General features: G+C 38.9%; 1 protein-coding gene across 8 annotated transcripts in view; it reads right to left on the bottom strand.

Annotated features, from left to right (window-relative positions):
- MACIR (macrophage immunometabolism regulator) overlaps window positions 1–22,847 on the bottom strand; it is a 322,019-nt gene that overhangs the window by 155,869 nt on the left and 143,303 nt on the right. For all 8 annotated transcript variants that reach the window (XR_012330796.1, XR_012330794.1, XR_012330795.1 and 5 more), the window contains one exon: window positions 1,164–1,272. The gene's annotated coding sequence lies outside the window, so the exon portion shown is untranslated. The remainder of the gene's footprint in view (window positions 1–1,163; window positions 1,273–22,847) is intronic.

Below are 22,847 nucleotides of genomic sequence, written 5' to 3'. Positions count from 1 at the left end.
GGAAGTCATATATACCCTTATTTTATAAAACCTTTCCATTAGGGGATCACAAAATTCCACTGAAAAAAAAAATCAGGCCAGGTTCTGAAGGCATGATTTATTCAGCTTGGTGTACTCCTCAACATGAGGAGCTCTATTTCTGCTCTATTCAGCAAAATATCTGTTCAGCTTTTACAGCAAAGGAGGGACGGGACTCAAGGTCACCAGAGCAAAACCCACCTGAGGCTGATGTACTCAGCAAGAAGCACTGAAGCACCAAAGATAATTTTCTCACTAGAATCTGTTAGTTCTTCCCCTTTCTTTGGGGTATGTCTTTACGCATCCCAAACTCCCCCATTTCTATAGCCAACATAAATTACTGAAAGTAAATGGCCAGTTAAGGAAAGAGGAAAATGGGTAAGAGGGGCCTCCAAGATAATTTACAAATGTGAACCCATTTATTTCATTGGAAGCATGGATATTAGATGGGAACAATTCTGGCAGAGAGGAAGAGCGTGGAAATGCAAATCCAAAGAATAAAATGTGACGCAACATGTATGCATTTCCTGCCACCCTGACTTTCCACTTATGTGGCTTTACTTACACATCTTCACTTATAAGACCTAGGACACTGTGAGACTGCAGATCAATAATCAGACAGAGGCCATGTCCTCATGCCCACACCATCCTATTAGTATTTTTGCTTTGGTCTATGTATTGCTAGAGGGGAACTTTCCAGACAAAAGCTGCCTTTTAACTAGAAGGGAGTATCTGTCCCTGCAATGCTGACTTCTATGTTCACAGATCAAAGCCTCTGTGGGCGGGTCATGTTCCCACACTCCCTTAGGACAAGTGTCTTCTCAGGCCCCTCATTTAACAGAAAACACAGACATACAGAAGAACGCTTCAGGCCCACTCAATGTCACAGACTCATTTTCTCCACACTTTAGCCTAATGGATTTTTATGACACTTATGGCTCAAATTAAAAATTTTAAAATTCACATGTTTCACATTATTTGTTTCACAAGATATTGACCAACTGGCATGACTGACTCTATAATGTAATTGACTTGCTTTGTAATATATATATGTATATATTTTTTGGGCTGTGCCACAATACTCTGTTTATATTCTTGTCTACTCCATCTCCTCCACAATTTGTCCCTCATATGTTTTCACTCACCTTCAATCCTCTGCCTTAAGTGTTTCCATCTTCTTATTCTTGTCCTGATTATGGAATATGAAATAGGAATTGGATTCTTTTTCTCATTCTTTTCTTCTCCTGGTTGCTGCTAAGGAATACCCGATAGGGAAAAAGAAGATCAGTGTTAATACTGGCATTTTAATACATTGAAATAATATAGATATCTTCAGTAAATGCTCTTTTTTTTCCCCTACAACACAGGAAAAAAAACCACATATTCCTACCATCCATTTACAAAATTATTAACTTTCAATATTGAATTGCTCCAATATTTTTTCTGTGTAGATAATTTTCAATAAAACTGCACAAGCAATTCACACTTGCATTCTTTTAGGGAAAGAAGGGATGGAGGAAAGGAGGGAGGGAAAGAAAGGACTAAAGTTCTCTTTGACAACCATCAGACTCCTTTCTCACTTCTCCTCTTTATTCTCTGCCCCAGAGGCAACTCTCCCACACCAGGCAACCAGTAGCACAATATACATAATTAAAAAAATTTTTTTCTTGCTTATATATGTATCCAGAAATAACACACTGTACATATCTGTCACTTGCTTTTTCACTCAACATTAAGTTTTTGAGCTCTATCCCTGATGATTTATATAGATCTAGGGCACTGTCATTTATAGCTTTGTCAAAAGTCCCCTCACTACTTGCTAAGGAAGTACCATTATTTACTAAGTATATAGGGGCAGCTCAGCCCTTACTCACATTAAGTCCTCTCATAAATGCAATATATTCACCATCACTGAAAAGTGGTGGTTATTTTGGCAAATTCATAGAAGGACAAATTTACAGTAAAGTCCAGATTTAAAACCAAAACGAAAACTTTCCTTTGGAAAGTTTAATTTTATACTTGAAAAAAGCATTTCTCCAGCTGTCTAAATTAAGGCACTACTAAAGTTCAATCCAAGAATACTCCTTGGCTTTGAATCAGTTGCCTTTTCTTGTGGTTGGAAAGCAGATACATTTTTTTCCCAAAAGCTCTTGCCAACATATTCTTTCCTCTAAAAGAGTTAAATAAATGTCAATAGGCAAGCCAGCTCCCTTATTATTTCCTTCACTCAGATGATCTATTTTGGTTGAAGTTTTGCATATAGAGATGCACTCACTCTTCTTGACACATTTCTAGAAAATATGCAAATAAGGCTCATAATCTTCTAAAGCCTTTTGCTCCCCTGATGTTCAATATGTAACATTCCTTCCCTTCACTGCCCTGAAGCCTTACTGTCTCTTTATTTTGATGCTCTCAGAAAAGGGTAGATGCTTTTAAAAAGTTCTTCGTTTTCATCCCTTGGCCTCATCCTACTAGTGACTGCTTTAGGAACTGTTTTCAGATAGTATCTACCTGGTTTTCCATTTATTTTGCTTCTCTAAACTCTCTTTCTGGACCCCACGGGTCCTTACCCATTAGAATTTTGATGAAAGTTCCCAAGAAAGGCACACGTATACACAACGACTCCAACATTATGCATATGTGGATCAGAAGGATGGGGGCTCTCTAGATAGCCACCTAGACCCCAGGCTTTGCCAATCAACGCTTCCCTATCTGCTGCCATTTCTGAGACTTTTCCACTGGTACAGGCGTCACTGCCCCTTCTCCTTTTCCTCCTACTTTCCCAAGCTCTTGCAGTCTCAGTCTATACACACAAGGCTGCTTGGTGGTACCATCTTAGGAACCATAAAACCTGTCTTGTATGCCCGAATGGAAATTAATGCTGCCTTTAGCTATCCATAGGATTAAAATTAGCATTTGTTGATGAGAAAAAGAAGCACAGTGAATGAAAACAGAGCAAATGCACCAAATATTGAAAAGTACACCATTTACATACAGTTAGACACGCTGGTTGACCCATTTCCCCCCAAATATTTCCCCCCAAATACCCCCCAAGTATTCATTCTCTACTCCAAAATATTTCTTTCTATTCTCCACTATGAACTTGAGTGACCTAAAGGTTAAGGTCTACAGGTGTGAAAAGAAGAATTGCTGGACCAGCTCACTCCAGATACTCTGGAGAATTCAATACTGAAAACAAAGAAACATGAGCTTTTGGTTTGGGGATATCTCTTCTCCTGTGTGTTTTTTCCAGCTTTGCCAGGAATTCATTGGTGAAAGCAGGTGATGACTGAGGTAATACCCAGACAGACTCACCTTAAGCCCATCAATGACTCATCTTTGTTTCTACCGTCTGCACAATAGGAATAAAAATATAGTGATTTCTTAATCATCTCCATGTATGTTATTCTTCTGCAAAACTGATATTTAAGCTGATTTCCCTTCAATATGTTTCTGAAGGAAATTCCCCAGTCCCCAATTGACTCATACTGAGATAATACAAACCTATTTTAATATCAGCCTGAGTAAAACACACTGTAGAAGATACATATATCACCTAGAATTCTAGATGTATGCTTTTGTCAAAGGTACATAATTTAGAACTTAAAAATTTATTTTGGATGATCTGCACTTACATTACAACATATCTGGGTAGGTAATAACCCTATCTTATTGCTTGTCCCACAGAGTTTCTAGAATGAGTGTTTTGTTTGTTTTTTGGTTTTTTTGCGGTACGCAGGCTTCTCACTGCTGTGGCCTCTCCCATTGCGGAGCACAGGCTCCGGACGCACAGGCTCAGCGGCCACGGCTCACGGGCCTAGCCGCTCCGCGGCACGTGGGATCTTCCCGGACTGGGGCATGAACCCGTGTCCCCTGCATCGGCAGGCGGACTCTCAACCACTGCGCCACCAGGGAAGCCCTAGAATGAGTCTTTTTAGTACCAGAAGTGAAAACAGATGTATACTCTAGAGTCCTGCTCCATGTAATCCTGCCTCTGTGTCAGAGACAGTAAGCTGTGGTAAGTCTTTGATGGCCCCAATTATGCAGCTTTACACTAGGGTGAGAACACTAAACCCAACCTGCTCACAATGAACTCATCACCTTTCAAACACAATATCTCATGTAACCCACTACCCTCTCCTGTACCCCATAAATCTGCCAGCAAATCTGATCAGATACTCCTAAACTCTTTAATTGACGTCCACATCTTTCCTGTTCTTATTATCATTGCCCTCATCTAGAACCTTATAGTTTTATTTTCTGTTAGATTAGCATCCTCCTTCACTGTCTCCCTGGCCCTATCCATTCCCTACCTGACTGTTGAGAAATCTTCCTAAAATGCCGCTTTTATCATGTCAGGACCCTTTCCTGAAACCTCTGCTCCCCAGCAGTGGTAGGCAGTACAGTGTCTCCCAAAGCTGTCCATATCAGATATCCCTGACATGTCATATTATATGAGAAATGATACTTTGCATACATAATTAAGGCTACTGGTCTTAAAATAAGGAGATTATCCTGGTAAGCCCAATTTAATTACATAAGCCCTTAAAAACAGAAATTTCTTAGGCTGGAAGCAGAAGTTATGTAGCAGAAGGGAAAGTCAGAGAGATTCAAAACATGAGGACGCAACTCATCATTGCTGGTTCAAAGATGAAGGGAAGGATAACAAGGAGTGTAAGTGGCCTGAAGGAGCTAAGAGAGGATTCCAGCTGACAGCCAGCAAGGATGTGTCCTCAGCACTATGACCACAAGAAACTGAATTCTGCCATCAGCCTGAATGAGCATGGGAACAGATTCTCCCCCAGGGTCTCTGGCTAACAGCCCAGCCCATCCAACACCTTAATTTCAGCTCTGGGAGACCCAGAACAGAGGAACCAGATTTCTGATCTACAGAACCATGAGATAGTAAATTTGTGCTGTTTTAAGTCACAAAGTGTGTGGTCATTTATTATGACAGCAAGAGAAAACTGTTGCGTCAGATAATCAATGTAAACTCTCCTTCTACTCCAAGACCCATCAAAGTCTAGGCCTACTTGACTAAGCCCAACTAATTTCCCCCTGCTCACAAACACTGGCTTTTGATTTCCACCAGGCCAGTCTCAGTTTCGTCCACAGAGCTCTTATTTTCTGGAGTAGAAAAAAAATCAGTAGAGAAATGACTGAACAGTATGAATTCAGAGAGTGTGCGGTAGATGCAGAGCTGTGCTGTCCCAATCTCCCTCAAGGAAGGACTTTCTGTCCAGCGACAGCACTACAGTCAGCAGGCAGCCCCAGCTGTCAACTCTTTGAGGATCCACTTGAGCTGTAGAAAGCCACCTTTCTCAAAGCCATACTCTTCCCAAGGAAGTTTGCATCTGCGACTAAGTGGGGAAGTGGGGATAGAGAGGTTCAGCCTTTGGGCTCAACATGGGCCACTCTGACAGGCTCTACATGAGGCTGGCTGAGGCTCTATCAGGCCACGTTGCAGTTTGACTTCTCCCTGTGCCCAATCCTGCTCCTCACTTTCTCCACAGGTTAATTCCTAATAAACAACTTGAACCCCAAACCTCATCGCAGCATCTGCTTCTGTGACAGAATAATAAGTACTAATAAGAAAATAAGGCAGGTTAAAAAGACGGTATCTGAGATAACAACCCAGAGGAATGAGCATAAAAATCATCATGCTACAAAGACTCAGAAAAGTCATACAAAAAAAAAACAACTTAAAAAATTTATGTATGAGTTTATATGAAAGTAAGAGATATCCCAAAATGCAAAAAACAAAGGCTAAACTGAAAATCAGAATAGTAAAAGTGCAAGTTGACATGGAATGCAGTACAGGAAGTAACTGGACCTGGAAATAGGACTTGATGGCCAGAAGCTTTTTTTTTTAAATTTAAGTATAGTTGATTTACAATATTGTGTTAGTTTCAAGTGTACAAAATAGTGATTTTTTTTTTCTGATTATATTCCATTATAGGTTATTATAATATACTGGGTATAATTCCCTGTGCTATACAGTAAATCCTTGTTGCTTATCTATTTTACATGGAATACAAAAAAATAATACAAATGAATCTATATACAAAGCAAAAACAGACTCACAGACATAGAAAACAAACTTATGGTTACCAAAGAGGGGGACAGGAGGGACAAATTAGGGGTATGTGATTAACAGATACAAACTACTATACAGAATCTTTGGTTGTAATTCACACAGGGGCAGGAAAGTAGAATTTAGGCCCATGTGAAACATAAATTGGAGCTGAGACTCTGCATAAATATGGGACATGAAAAGAGCTGCATCCTCAGTAGAAGAAAGGGTGGAAAAACTCAACCCATCTGCCAATGAAAACTATAAAGAAGCTTGTTCTGTCATGGCTCTGCCATGAGTAGGAAAAAGAAGTATCCCATAAGAAACCAAATAGCCAAGATTATACCACACATGTGTTTGGAGCTCTACTTGGGTGGAATAAGAATTCCCAAGCTGATAATTAAGGTAAGTATAACATGGGCCCAAAATATCTCTAAAACCAGGCAGCAGCAAATCAGTCTGCCCTATATTCCCTCAGAAAAGAACAAAACCAGCAGAAGATGAACTCATAAGTTAGGACACATATCAGGGAACTAACCAGGATGAGTGAGAGGCAGGCAGAATAGATTACAAAATAAGCATAAATAAAATAATATAAGAGATAAAAAGGTATAGAAACTATAGGAAAAGAGTAAGACACTAAAAAGAAAAAAGAAAACTAGACAGATTGAGAAAAAACAAATAGAACCCTTAAAAGTGAAAATCTTTATCAGTTGAAAGTAAAAATTCAGTGGTTAGGTTAAACAGCAGATCAAATAGAACTGAAGAGAGAATTAGCAAAGTAGAAAATGAATCTGGGAACATTTGTCCAAGGCTGTGGAGGCCACAGAGGTATGCCATTTAGATCTCTCTTTAACATATTCTGTTGAAGACAGCATAGTTGACCAATAGCCCCAGCTACTGAAACTTTGGATTCACCACTTTGTTCACTTTGAGGTCTAGTCTCAGGGGTCCTAGAGCCAAGCATTCCTGCTCAACATGAAATTCTTCTGATGGGTATTTTTTTGTTTTTCTTTCATGTCCTTTTTTTTTTCCAGAAACTTCCCATCACCCTGACATAAACCTCTCCAGAACTACACTGCAGTCTAAGGTTCTACTTACCAAATCCTCCTTTCCATCTCTCCTTTCACAGTTGTCAGCCATGCATGATGGTCTGCAGGCTCTCCCTGTCTATTCCTGCTCCTTCCCTCTCTATCTTTAATGTCTTTCAAAAAATTTCTTGCATATGTAATCCTGCATTGGCTTCTGTTTCTTAGAGAATCCAAACTTAAACAAAAATAGAACTAAAATAGTCAAGCAACATTAGCGTTGAATATAGGAGTGTGTAATCAACATTAGGATATTAAACAGTCCATTTATTGTATGAAGGCAAAGAGTCTGCCAGAGAGTTTGATTAGATTTATATTTTTAAAGAATGAACTTTTAAAATGTGGGGACAAACTTTTAAAAATTGCAAATAGAGTGCATTATTGCAAATGCAGAAGAGAGGAGTTAAGAAAACTATATTAATCTAATAAAAGTATAAAAGAAGAAAAATCAAAGCAAGAAAAAGGTGAGATAACTAAAAAGTACAATTCATGATGGCAGAAAAATCCAAGTAACCACAATAAATTTTTCATTTAAATTGAAAATATTATATGAGCTTATTAAAAATCAAGATGCATATAGTAACAAGAGAAACACCTAACCTCAATGATCCCCCAAAATAGAAACTAAAATTATGAAGAAAGATGTTCTAAGAAAAGAATTTCTAAAAGTGGGATTGCATTTTTAACATCAGAAAAAGGTGATTTTAAGGTTAAAAAAAAATTATAGGGAAAAGAGGGAACATTTTATAACGATAAATTCACTGGAATTATAATAATCTTAAAACTGTAAGCACTTAATAACATAGCTTGAAAATACATAAACAAAAATATGAGGGGAAAGTTTTCAAGAGATATGAAAGGATACATAATCATAATAAGAGAATTTGATACACCTCTCTCAGGCACTTAGAAGTCAAGTGAATAAAAATTATTAAGAATATAGAAGATTTGAATATGACAATTAACAAGAGCAACCTAATAAATATATACATGAAATCCAATGCTATTTGAGAATATATATTCTTTTTAACTATACCATAATGCAATAAAACTAGAAATCAGCAACAAAGTAAACCCAAAATTCCATACATTTGAAACTCTTTTAAAAAAATGTTATACAAACAATGTGGCCAACAAAGGCTTAATTTCCAAAATATACAAATAGCTCATATGACTCAATAGCAAAAAAAAAAAAAAAAAAAAAAACCCAATCGAAAAATGGGCAGAAGACCTAAGTAAGCTTTTCTTTGAAGACATCCAAATGGCCAACAGGCACATGAAAGGATGCTCAATGTCGCTAATTATTAGAGAAATGCAAGTTAAAACTATAATGAGGTATCACCTCACACTGGTCAGAATGGCCATGATCAAAAAGTCTACAAATAACAAATGCTGGAGAGAGTATGGAGAAAAGGGAACCCTCCTACACTGTTGGTAGGAATGTAAATTGGTATAGCTACTGTGGAGAATAGTATGGAGGTTCCTTAAAAAACTAAAAAGAGAGTTACCATATGATCCTGCAACCCTACTCCTCAGCATATATCTGGAGAAAACTCTAATTTGAAAAGATACATGCACCACAATGTTCATAGCAGCACTATTTACAATAGCCAAGTCATGGAAGCAATTCAAATATCCATTGACAGATGAATGGATAAAGAAGATGTGGTACATATATACAATGGAATATTACTCAGCCATAAAAAAAGAATGAAATAATGCCATTTGTAGCAACATGGATGGACCTAGAGATTATAAGTGGAGTAAGTCAGACAGAGAAAGACAAATATCATATGATATTACTTACAAGTAGAATCTAAAATATGATACAAATGAACTTATATACAAAACAGAGACATACAGACATAGAAAACAAACTTATGGTTACCAAAAGGGAAAGGGGGATGGGAGGGATAAATTAGGAGTTTGAGATTAGCAGATATAAACTACTATATATAAATAGATAAACAACAAGGTCCTACTGTATAGCATAGGGAACTATATTCAATATCTTGTAATAAACTGTAATGGAAAAGAATAAAAAATGTTAAATAATCTGTAGTTCAAAAATTAAATCATCATGAAAATTTGAAAAAAAATTAGAATTGAACAGTAATTCAAAAAAAGTAAAAACTATGTATCAGAACTAATGGGATATAGCTGTTATCATACTTGAGAATAATTCACAACCTTAAATTCATGTATCAGAGGAAAACTGAAAAATAATGAGTTAAGCATCCAACTCAAAAAGTCAGTGTAAAATGTAAAGAGTAATCCTGAATAAACCAAAAGTAAATAATTGAGAAAAGATATTAAATGGGTACAATGGAATTAGGTATTTATTTTAGACAAGATGGTAAGAAATGGTCTCTCTAAAGTGATAAATTTGGGCAGAAATAAGCAAAAGGAAGATTTAAAATGTTAATAACATTTTTTGAAAATAACAATATGCACATTTTGCTTTCTCCTTGGCCATGAGTAAAGACAGAAAATTGGCTGTCCCAGTCTGCAGTTCGTAGCAGGTGTATATATAGAGTGGAAAACTCATGCATCTCTTGGCTCATGAATCCTTCCTCAGGGATAAAGCCATAGATGCAGCAAGTGCTATGAGAATAGATCCCTTAGGGTCAGGATGATGACAGAATATGTGAAGGGAATTCATACACCTGAAAACTGGAAAGTCTCTCAGTTCTGTCATCCAGTTGCCCCAGTGAAAGTCAGCATTTTAACCTTGTGTCCCAGCCACACAACACTGCACCTCTTATGGGAAGAGGTTCACCCTGGCCTCTTACCAGTAATTGAGACTCAGCTTGTAACACCACAGGACTGCGGCGTCACTCAGAGGCTTGTGCTCCCAATCCTAAAATACCTTTCACTTATCCTCATTTCCCTTCATACCCTGTTGATCACCCCATCCAGATTAAGTTGATTACTCATGTTCTCCCAGGAGATGATTCCCTCATCATAGTCACATCGCTGTCACCAATGCAGGTCATCTGTCATCACTGAGGCTTTCACCCCCTGACTCTTCTGTAACTCCACTAGTTGGATCCAACTTTCCACACCTGCCAGCCTTCAGAAAATCCACCAAAGAACTCCCTATCGTATCACCCTACTTTACTCCTCTAGAGAGCACGTATCATCTGATCATGTTCTTGCTTATTTATTTGATTGTTTCTTTTATGTCTCCCCTGCCCCAACCACCATGAGAATGTAATCTGCATGAAACAGGGACCTTCACTACCACATACTAGCTCCCGGCAGTGCCTAGCACATTGTGGGAACTTAATAAATATTTTTGAAAAGATGAATTAAGTAATGAATGAATGTCTCCACATATATCCAGGGAATCTTCTCTCCATATGAAGGCAAGAGGGAAGAACATTAGCACGAACATCCATTCTTTAGTATAATGCTGCCATTTTAGAGTTTGCAAGAACTCTAGAGATAATGTTTTACAGCCCCCTCATGTCCATCTTTCTCTGCCGCATGAGAGTTATGCTCCTGCTGTGGTGGCCCCATGCCCAGATTCAAAGGACTATACTACATCAATTTTAGCTGGGGCACGATGCCAGCCAAGGACCATTTGGGAAGAATTTCCCACAGTAGGCAGAAAGTGACACCTCAGTTGCAAGCTTAAACTGCTCTCAGCAGCAAGTGATGCTAAACAGGCTTCATTTGAGACTGCACTGTGGGAGAGCACACCTGGGCATTCTGGAACATGATATCAGCAGCCAAAACTGCTTCATGTTTGAACTCCAACCCCGGCAACCCTAGGAAATCCACTCACAAAGCAAGAAACACATTGAACCTTGTTAATGGCAAACAGTTTGCAACTCATAATTAATCCCTGCCTCCTTAAAGGGTTTTCTCTTTGGCGTTTGTTTACTGCAAAGCTGCCTAAAAGTTCAACAATTAGCAACACTCAGGTCATATTCACATTATTTTTTTTTCAGCAAAGGTGTGTGTAGAGCCAAAAATAAAGTGTCAGTTGGGAAAAGATGGCCATAGAATGGGAATGTTATCTTAATCAACCAACAATTTCCCTGCCAAATATTCATACTGTGGCAGAGAACTAATTCTAACAAGTAGATTTCATAGAAATTGCTAAAGACTAAATTTTAACAGGTAAAACTGTCAGAATTGCAACCAATTCAGCTAATTTTTATTGAGTACCACAACACCAATCATAGTAAGGTATAACTGGCTACACTCCAGGCTTTCCAAACCACCTTAAATTTTGCTTCTTCCATTAAGAAGAATCTTCTCTGACCCTTCCAAGACTAAGTGTCCATGCTATTTGTTCTTATAGAATCTTTTATTGACTCCTGCTAGTTTTCATGAACTCTTGTTTCCTCAATAAAATATAAGCTGCTTAAAGATGAGGATGATATCTTGCCTTCCCATTGTGTCTCTAGGGTTTAGCACACGACCTGGGATAGAATGGGTGCCAATTAAGTGCACTTGGTTGAGTAGATGGATGGACAAATGGACTGATGAATGAACCAGAGTGAGCATTTTAGCAGACTATTTAAGTACCCTGTATCACAGTCCCCTCTGATTCTAGGACAGCTGCAGTGGACAGTACATGAAAGCTCAGACTAAACCATCTCACTGCTCTCCATTTCAAATGTAATCTGCATGTCTTTCTGCTTTCTGCTCAGGGTCTTTTCTGACACTGCAGGTACCTATTCAGCCCACGTACAGGCACAGTCTGGTCCACAAGCACAGGGGAGTTAACACTCTCAGGGAAATCCTTACCAGTGAGGTGCAAGGACCAGTGGATGGATGTCCCAGTCTCTAACCCTTCAGGCAGACAAGTCTCAGAGGCATTCTGTACATGTCTCATCAAGTCTCAGCAGAATCAAGCCCCTATTGCCTACAGCAATGCCCTAAATACTACATCCTTAACCTGGTTTTCACTCTGTTCACTCCTTCACGTCTGCTTCCTGGGATCATCCCCCAGATAAAATGCCTGCACCCAAGTCCCTGTCTCAGGCTTTACTTTCATGGAAACCCAAAGAAATGTGTCATAATGAATTTAATGTGAGACACTCAACCTGAGAAAAATGTCTAAGACAGGACAGCCTGAATAATCTAAGACAGGACAGCCTCAGAAAACATATGTGAGAAAACACCATATCACATATGGCCCACCATTAACAAAATAATGAAAGACAAAGCAATTACACAGTCCCTAAGAATAGCAAAAGTGTGGTAAATTGTTCCTTCTTCTTTCCTGGTTACTTCCCATCCTTTGTGCATTCCTTCTTCTGCAGGCTATGTGGGAACCCCACCAAAGACATCAACATCTAAGGTACTCCCACCACCATCAGCCAGACATTAGCCTCTATCAGCCTCTGGCTTTCCATATGCTTCTTCAGTTCCCTGTTACTAATAAACCTATATGGGATGATACATATTGCCACTTAAAAACAACAGAATTTTTCTTTAAATTGTCAGCAGCTTCACTTCAGAATGCCTTTGTGGAGTAATAATTAAACTCCAGGCTCTAAGCCTTTGTGAAGGTTGATATAAAGTGGCTATATGCAACCACCTTCACAGAAACTATAATAAACCTACCTAAGCCACTGAGACTCAAACCCTCAAGAATTTGAATTTTGAACAGAAATGCAGAGGTAAAGGAAGTCATAGCTGAATCATTTGGATGGCCATGCCAGACCTAAAGAGACTGCATGTGTACTCTCCCTACCAACATTCTCTGAGTTGCCCTGGTTTCTGCACATCCCAATACCTGAGCGCTCGTCCTCTCCAGTTCCATGAGGCATCTAACCAGAATTCATTTTTTAAATTTCTCCCTTCTACGGGCTTAAGCTACTGAGTCAGTTTTCATTTTCTTATAAATACAAATTGCTAACTGATAAAACTGCATTACTAGAGATCGTGTCCTCATTCCAGTAAAAGTGTGGAGAACTTCCTACAGTAGCATCCCTGGTAACTCTCTATCTCCTGCTAGATCGTCCTCCTAGAGTAACTCACTTGACTGGTGAGTCTTTGAGAAGGAACTAGCATGCCCAGTTCAGACCTTCTTTGCCCCTCTTTCCTTCAGCCAGATAATCTAGAGTAAGCCCTATCTAAAAGAAAAGGGATTTGTCCCACTCTACCACTGACTGTTTCTTAATCTCTCTAATTCAGCATCAGCAAACACATGTGGCTGCTGTCCACCTGGTATCGGCAAACAAATCTGATTCTTTGATCATCATCTCTCTGTCTGTCTGTCTGTCTGATTTCTCTGTCTCTGTCTGTCTGTCTCTGTCTCTGTGCCTCTCTGTGCCTCTCTCTCTCTCTCTCTCTCTCTCTCTCTCCCGGTTTGGACTTAGATGGAAGAAGCAGCGTTGTTTATTAGGTCTCATCAAACCCAAACAGAGAGCACTGACCATTTTTAACATCTAAAAGAATTTGGGGAATGAGTAGAAAACGTCAGAAATAAATAATGATGGATTGGGAAGTATACTTAATATGTTCACATACTGATCCTAAATTCTGTGGTTAGGGATCCGGGCAGGAAAAACATGAGAAGTGGAGGATCATCTCCAACTGTAAGTTAATATATTTGTTTTGTGGCTGTGAGCATGTTATGGTGGTAATATTTCATTTCTTCCTCTGTTCTCTGCTTACCATAAGGAAGAGTAGGTATAAGAAGTCAGAAGACTTGATGGAATGTGTTCTTAGAAGAATTATAACTATGACAGCTAAAAGGACCAACTAGTTACTAAGTTGCTTATGAGACCTGCTAATAGATTTTGATGAATTCTAAATTGTGATACCCTTTTGTATAAATGTCTCAGAAGGTTTCTTATTCTGAAATCTCAGGCTCTTGGTGAGTAACTATTTTAACAGAGAAATCAAAAGAAGCAGTGACCAATAAAAGTTGTAAGAGTTGATGTTTAGTGTAAAAAATAAAAATTATACTCTAGGGTTGGTATTTAGATCTTCCACTTTTACAGGAAGTATTTATTGATGAATTAATACTATTGGTTGACTAAATGAACAAAATCAATAACAATGTTACAAGTACTGGAGTATAGCCTGTGCTGTCAGTCATCCTTGCCTATACAAAGCTTAGTTGCTTATTCCATAAAGTTAAATGTAGATGTAGTTCCCAGGAGAGGCACATATAGACGCGCCTTATAAATCGGAATTTGCAAAATGAGTGTAGACATAGCAACTTCTCCCAGACTACATTTTCATTTTAGTGATTTTACCCAAAGATGTGAGACAACTTAGAGTTTCAATCATGAAGGGTAACCAGATGAAAAGGTTTGAAAGACAAAGTGACCTCACGACAAATCACACAGGTATTCCACCTAAATGCAGGATCTAACCTTATTCCCTGACCCTTGGAAATGCCAACAGTGCCTTTCATTAAAAAAAAAAAAAAAAAAAAAAAAAACACTGTAATATTACTGTCTCTTCAACACCCTTGGATTACTCAAGCATCCAAACTTAAAGTGAGCAAACATCACAGATCCTGAAAACATACTGTATCTTAGGAAAGAAATCACAGCACGTGCATAACTCTGATATCACATTTGCAATTCTCAACCACTTTTTCAAACACCTTGTTTCTGCAAAGAGAAAAATCATTCCAAGTCTAGGAATTAGTGGTGAGTGAAGTTGGCAACATTTGAATTCTTCACATGTCTAATCTTCACACTATATTTTAAACAAATTCAACTTAAAACAGAAACCCTAAATATATCTTGGACAGAATTTATCTAAGTCGTGGCTAAAATGAATTACAGTCCCACCTCTGTCTCTATCAATACACTCAAAGCCCCCAGTAAACACACTGGTTAAGTAATAAAATTGGCCTCGCTATACAAAAGCAGCTTTAAGAGGGGCCCTGTATTTTCATGAGCTTCAAAGTCATCCCCAATAAGTATGCAATCTGGGTGAAAACAGTGGGCTGGCTATGCAAACATAACATCAAAAGGAACTCTAGTTTTTCCTTCCAACCTGATTGTTATCCTAAGCTGGCTTACATAGACACTCTGGGCCCATTATTTATCACTTAATTTTCTAAATTTTATAAGTGATCTTAGAAGAATAACAATACTTAGCCAATGATATATTTAGTGATATTACTTTTAGTACTTTATTTTCTATTATCATTACATGAAAGTCTCCAAGAAGCTCTTTGACCCTTTACAGAACATTTGTTTTAATTAAAATATGGAAAGAATTCTGTTGTCAAAATTAACAATTTAATACCATCAAATTTGATGAGAGATTCAAAACAATTTTGTCAAATGGACTTTCCAGTCTGTTAAATATATGCTCTGATCAATTTCAGGATGCATATTTTTACAGCTTCAGTGTTGGTTTTCCTACTCCGTCAACGACATAAAAAAGAAAGTAAAATGAAGATTTTCATCTGTGTTGGGTTCTCTGCTAGCCCAACACCCACTGAGGACTAAACCTGTTTCTGTCTTCCAATTTACAAACGAGGAGGCTTAGGGTCAGAGTTGTTTAATAGCATGCTCAAGATCACAGTGACAAAGGCAAAACACAGACAAGAGAGGTTGAAAATCACTTGCTAATACTTACTACTGCTGTTACAGAAGAGAGTTAATTGGATCAAACTATATGTCTCTGTCTCTCTGTCTCTCTCATCTCATTGGACTTCTAGGAAGAAGATGCTAGGACGCTGTATCTAGTGTGTACTACCTCTTGTTAGAAGGTGCTCTGGGGGTTCAATAGAAAACTTCTTTGAAACCAGGAGCTAGAAATTATTAAAACTACTAAGAAATCAGATCGATGCCCAAACAAGGAATAACAAGATCTAGGAGTGGAAACAGACATGCAGAATTTGTATTACTATAACCTTTGGCAGGAAATAGTAGAGCGTTCAGCTAAAAGTAGGAACAGAGGGTCTGTGTGTGGATAACGGTAAAGTGGGAGTTCAGAAGCTATGTCTTGCCAGATGATTGTTCAGCTCAAGCCTGTCAGTGAGTTTCAAACAATAAACTAGGGAAGAAGAGAAGTGAAAACCATCTTCTCTCTAAATTCTTCCATAATGTACATTTAGCACAAATCACAATGCAGAGGCTAAAATGAAGTCTGGGTTTGAAAAGTAGAAATAAGCTTAGTTACTTTGATAGTTGTTTCATAGAACAGCTGCTCCAAGAAGCAAACTTCCATTAACAATCAAGGGCAACAACTGCAACCAGTGGTCACTTCTCTTCAAGGTCAAAAGAAACATGAAGGGCGCTATGAGGAGTATTCACGAGCAAGAGTCGGAAGTCTTCTCAGGTGACATACATTCATGGACTCATGGCAAAATCAGTGCCAAGAGAGAGCAAAGGAATGGCACCAGGAAAGGGATGTTTATGTCCTGTTTCTGTTGGCTTTGTGAGTCTTGCCACTTGAGAAAAATTAATTATCTGGAAAAACCAAAGTCCTTAAGTAGCCTGAGGACAAGGTTAAATGAAACTGAGTTTCTTCCTGGGGTTGGAGGGAATGGGGAGTGGATAAGATGCAAAATCCTTATTCCTCAAGGCTGAAATATTAACAAAAAGCAACCCAAAACACAGGCACACACGCACTGAAATGAAGAGGAATGCAATCCTATGTTTGTTGTAAACAAGCTGCATCTTAGAGATTAACATTCCTCTGCCTTTTCAGCCTGCCAGTCTCTTTGACCCAGGGGTTTAATTTTAGCTCTGTATTAATTATACATTACAATTACGCATAGACATGGGCACGCGCGCACACACACACACACACTGTAATGATTATGCTGCCATCGTGGACTCACTCTGGAACCTATTCATGTCACCTCAGTCCCTATGGGGTACAATGTTGTTTACCATCTAGTACCTCACACTCGATTTTCCCTGGAGATGGCTGCCCGGAAATAAGATTCCTCAAAAATGGAAACTCTTTGCCAAGGCGTTTCAGAGGGAAGAGAGAATAGATCTCTATATCAGATGCCATGCAATGACAGAATGTATACCTGGTGACGAAATCAAAATTTTCCAACCATATATCTCAGGCAAGAGCGGCTTGATATGCTCGGAGGGCCACACATGTGGCAATGCTTCACACAGGCAATCCGATTCAGAAATGTGGTTTATGGGTTTCACGGGAAATGGATGTTGAAGGGTTTTCCTGTCGTCGCTGCAGTTCTGGTGATTGCAAGACGGGCTGGGGAACAAAGGCTCAGCAGAAATATCTCTGCACTTCCCCCAAGCCCAGCTGCTTGCCCTTGACATCTTGAAACTGGCACTTCAATGAGCTCTTAGCCTCTGAGAGCAATGCATGAAATGTAAGACCAGAAGCATCTATTTATTAAGCTTGGTCACTAAATTAATCTTTCCCCATGGCCAACTATGAAGTGGAGTTAATAAGGATGAAGCAGAAGCTGAGCTAGGACATATTTAGCCAAGGGCTGTATCTCAAGGCCTCACTCCCTGGCAGAAGAATCAGGACAGCTCCCTCCTGACATCAAAAGGGCATGAAGTGGACATACAGGCAGAGAATTCAGGCAACTTTCACTCCTCTCACCCTCCCTTATCTATTACTGAAAGCCTGGCTGTGTGGTTTGTCCAATACAATGCTTGCCTGACAGGACTGCAGCCTTCTCACAAGAGTTAGAGATCTTCATTTGCACATGGGTCACACATCTGTTGTGACCCTCCCACGTGTGAGCACTGTGCTATGTGCTGAAGATACAGCTGTGAACAAAGCAAAGTGCCCTCTCGCGGACACCTCGCAGTGCAGTGGGAGTAACCAGCAATGACTCAGACAAATACACCCATGTTTCATGGTTGTGACAATGCCTTCATGGCAGCTGTGGCGTGGTTGAATAACAATCTCAGATAGTGTGGTCAGGGAAAGCTGCTCTCGGGAAGCGTCATGTCAGCTGAGCCCTGCCAAGCCCCAGCGTGGATGCCCAAGCACACCCTCCAAAGAACATGAAGGAGGAGAGATGTCCAGAGAGTTAAATACATCTCTGCTTTGATAAATGCTCTTGCATTTTATCTCCCCAATAACTTAATGCAAAGTATTTATTATTGGGGACATGGCTGTGTAATGGATTCAATGGTTTGGGCACTGAAACCCCAAGGAGGCCACATGATATACAAAGAGACATATACAGGTCCAAATTCCCAGCACCCTGATGACTGTGTAACATTAAGCATGCTATTTAACTTCTATGACCCTCAGTTTGCTCATTGGGAAGGATGGGTTGATAAAGGGGTTAAATTACAGAGCGTGCCAAAGTTCTCTGGCATTTCTTGGCACACAGTAGGTGCTCAAGGAGTGTTCATCAGAGTCAGTAATTGTGTGTGTGCCAGGCATGAAGTTAAGCTCTTTGCAGACTTTTAAAAATGTAATTCTCCCAGTAAAACAGATACTATTGCTATCACCATTTTAAACACGAAGAAACAGGAGTCCAGAGGACCTAAGTAAATTGCTCCATTTGTAAAGCTGGTCAGTGGGAGAACCGGTACTCAACCTTGGTTTAGCTCCAGGGCCAAACGATTAACTCACTTCCCTAGCACATCATAGGCATTCAGGGACTTTTAACTCTAAGCCAAGTTGCACTCCTCAGGTGGAATCAGAAATCACCCACCTTAACAGTCCACTGCCATCTCATCTTCCTTTGAGAGGATCAAAAAGGAAAACGGGTTCCATCCCATTTTGACCTTCTCTTTCTGGTTTCTTCTCAGCTAAAATGGCACAAAGCTGAAAACTCTTTTGCTTAACTCTATTTTTTAAGAAAATAGGCTGGAGTGGGCCTAGCTGGGGTGAGATTCCTGCTCTGTGCAGTGAATGGTTTATCACGCACAAACACACTGTGACAGATTAGGTCTGGTGATAGAAACAGCCTGTGAGCAGCACACCACTTCGCCACTATCTCCAAAGAAAAGCTGTCTCTGTAAGGATGATAAAAACTGTGTCTGACAAATCAACAAAGTACAAAATAGCAAAAGTTCAATGAGACTGTCCATGAAAAAAATCCTTCCATTATCCTATATTCCTTTGAGAATTTACAAGGAATTAGACAGTCGGCTACATACAAACAAAAGGGGGGGGGGATAAACCAAGAATTCGTTATTTTAATAATAATGACTATGATGTCTATATTCTAGGAGAGTAGTAAGAATATTAAAAAAGTATATGAAAAACTATTTTGAAAATTATAAGATTTTTCATTCATTTGGTCCACAAAATTTATTAAGAGCATATTAATAAATATACTCAGCACTGTTCTAAACACTGGGGATACAGCAGTAAACAAAGCAAACAGAAAGACATACCACCAAAGCAATATTAACAATAAATACCTACCACCATGGAACTTACTCTATTTGTGTAAATACTGATCACACAAATGTTAATCATTTTTGTTTCCTTAGCTTTGAGGTTGACTCCTATTTAAATATAAATGTCTGACAATACACTCCCTCAATTTTATATGTCAAGTGAGCCTTACCCCTTCACCAGTTTCCAAATAGTTCACTTTGATAAGAGAAGGAGTAAATAAAAAGGAACATGTGATATGAAGGCGGGAGGAGTCTGCGCCAGGTGAGGTTGAGGGGCAGAGGAAGAAAGAGGAGCATGGTACCTCTCACAGTTTTGCCTACCCCCAAACACAGGCGATACATGAGTAATTTCACTATCATTCTAAGTAAACCACCTACTGCTTTCAAAAAGGAAAAAAAATATCACACAACACATTTCAAAGTCAGAAACAATGTGTATGGTCTGAATTACTATTCCCTCCATTAGCATCGATAATCAAGAGTTTATTGTGTGTGTTCAATCCCAGCTAGCCCCAAGCAAGTCCTAAAATATAACAATTACATGGTTTCCTCCCACTCCTGCCCTGCATAATGGATCCTGAAGGAGAAAGGGTGTTCAAACAGGCTGAAGCATAATTCTTAGTATGTGGGTAAATCTGTAAAAAGTGCAGCATTTTAAAATAGGTAGGAGAAAGGAACATGGGTGTGTCCTTCCCTGAAACACCAAGAACAGTCCCATTTTGGAGGAAAGAAGATAAGGCCAGAGTGACAAAATGAGATCTGATTGGTTGGTTACTCTTTACTTCCAAAAGAAGATTCCAGGAGACTGAGACCAGAGGCCAATCCAAAACAGCAGTTAGCTAAAAGAAGAGAATAAGTGAGTGAGAGAGAGAGGGGGGGGCAGGCTCTGTGGATTGTCAGATCTGTGATAAGGAATGGCACCATTATGCTTGCATGTTCAGAAGTGTCCCTCCTCTTATCCTGGTTTCAAAAGAAGCCCCTCTATTCACCTTCTCATTAAAACAGCCTCTCCAGAAAAAAATGCTGAGACCACACAAAGCAGGACATTCATCACTAGGGCAACCCGGGTACTCAATGAAAGCTGGCAAGCACAAAAGGGCTTGCTTAAGGCTTTGCAGAGAAGCTGGTTCTCTTTGCCTCAGACCATATTTCAGATTTAACACTGGATTCAAACAGGAAACAAATTCTATTTTTTGTTTTTTGCACTAGGAGTACTTATGAAGAATGAAATCATCCTTTTAATTTAATTTTTTTAAAGCAGGAAAGTTCTTGGCTGCTATTAAGCACCAAATTTTCATTTATCATGACATTAACACCAGCTACATTCCATCCCTTTTTATCCTATCCCATTTATACCATTTAAATTCAGTGTGGCTAATGGTCTCCCAGGATGTCCTGGACACCTAATGTGCAAGGACCATTCAGATACACTTCTTCCCAGCTTTGCCCCTACGTGCTCCCCATCCCCAACTGCCTTTCCCCCATCTTCCCTGTCAAAGACCACACACACACACACACACACACACACACACACACACGCACACGCACACGCACACACGCACACACATACACTCACATGTCTAGGGCCAGGAGAAGCTCACCCAGCTATAGCCCAAATATAATGTGTAAAATGATGCAAGAATCTGGCTACAACACTATCCACACATATAATGGAATTTACTGCAAGTCATTTTTTGTCTTATAAATTCTTTTAAGGGCTTTTGAGATATTATAGTTACAAAAAAAAGACAAAACAAAAAAACCTCCATTCTGTGGAGGCAAGGGGGGCAAAGTATCTTATAGCAAAACTATGTTTACCTTTCAGCTAGTGTGCTTACCTGATCAACCATACTTAATTCCTGGGCAACCTTGTATGCCACTTTCTTTTCCTGAAGATGGAATAAAACCACTACATTTAGCTAGAATAATAGTATTTTATCTTAGCTTTATTTTAATCTGCTACTGACAAAGCTTTTTCTCAGTCACTTTTCAGAGAAATAACATCTCTTGAGATATCATCTTTAGCATATTAGAATCTCAAGCAGAAGATCCATTGTGGACACCTGGGGCAGTTTTCTCAGATATAGGACAGATATAGGACAGACTTCAGCTGGAGTGTGAAATTGGAGCTTTGTTTTCTTGTTTTGCCTTTTTCATGTATTCCAAGGAGTGGGGTGAATTGGTTTAGTACTCCTGTTTCATAAACTATTGTTTCGTTTTGTTTAAAATCTACACAAAGCACCTTAAAAAAAGAAAGAACTTAAAAAGAAATGCAGCTGAAATACTTGCTGACTCTCACACTTACCAACAAAGAATAAGTGAGATCAGGGACATAAGACAGAGTTAATAATAACCAAAAAGAGTACCAAGTTCTGAGTCAGTCACCAGGATTCCAAGATTAAGTAGACATAAATTCTGCTCTTGTGGTATTTAGGTAAAAATAAAGAGGACAGAGTATTTATCCATCTAAAAAGAAAAGTTAAGCATCTAAGAATAGGTGACACCTTGTAGCTAGCCACCTAAACAAGAGCTGTTTGTGCTCTTCTCAATAATTCAATAATTTTCAAGAGTCCTGAGATCAAAATGTTTGAAAATTGCTATTCTAGCAGATTGAGTAGGAAGCGAGGAAACAGACAGAGAGTAGAAACAATGCTTTCAGGAAGTTTGGCTATGAGAAAGAAAGATATAACATTATTTAGAAGGGAACTTTGGGGTCAAAGGTGGGGTGTGCGTCTGTGTGTGTGTGTGTGTTTTAAGATAAATAATATTTAAACTTGAGCATGTCTAAATACTAAGGATAAGGGCCTGTTAAAGAGAGGGATGTTGTATAGGTGGGAGATGGGGTAAAGAGAATAAAATCCCTAAGAAGAAATAGAGGATTAGTCTTAGATTGGAGAAGGGACAGCTTAGTCCTTTCAACAAGAGAAAATTAGGAAAGGATTGATTCTGATGTTGAGAAAACTTTAGTGTTTGTAGCAGGAAGCTGAGGGAGCTCTCATCTTATGGCTGCTATATAACCTGTGAATTAGGAGGTAAGGTTATGTGTTGAAGAAGAGGAGAAAGGTTGGGAGCAAGAGAAGAGTAGGAGACTGGAGAGACTGGAGAATGTTTGAAAGCATTTCTATGGAGAATGTGAGGGACATGACTATGGAAACTATAGGATTGCGAGGAAGCATTGAAATATTGTTTACTAAGGTTGAAGACCATAAACTTATAGTGGACCAAATTTTGGATTAATTTTTTTTAACTTTACTGTAAAATATAACATACATACAGAAAGGTACATTCAAAATATATTTTTAAATCACACAAATATTTCTAAAGTTAATCAATACCTTTACCCTACCAGATAAAAAGACTATCAAATGCCTT

The sequence above is a fragment of the Tursiops truncatus genome, chromosome 3 (assembly GCF_011762595.2).
Source record: "Tursiops truncatus isolate mTurTru1 chromosome 3, mTurTru1.mat.Y, whole genome shotgun sequence".
Classification (NCBI taxonomy): Eukaryota; Metazoa; Chordata; class Mammalia; order Artiodactyla; family Delphinidae; genus Tursiops; species Tursiops truncatus.
The sequence above is the reverse complement of the archived record's forward strand: the minus strand, read 5'-3'. Positions and strand labels throughout refer to the sequence as shown.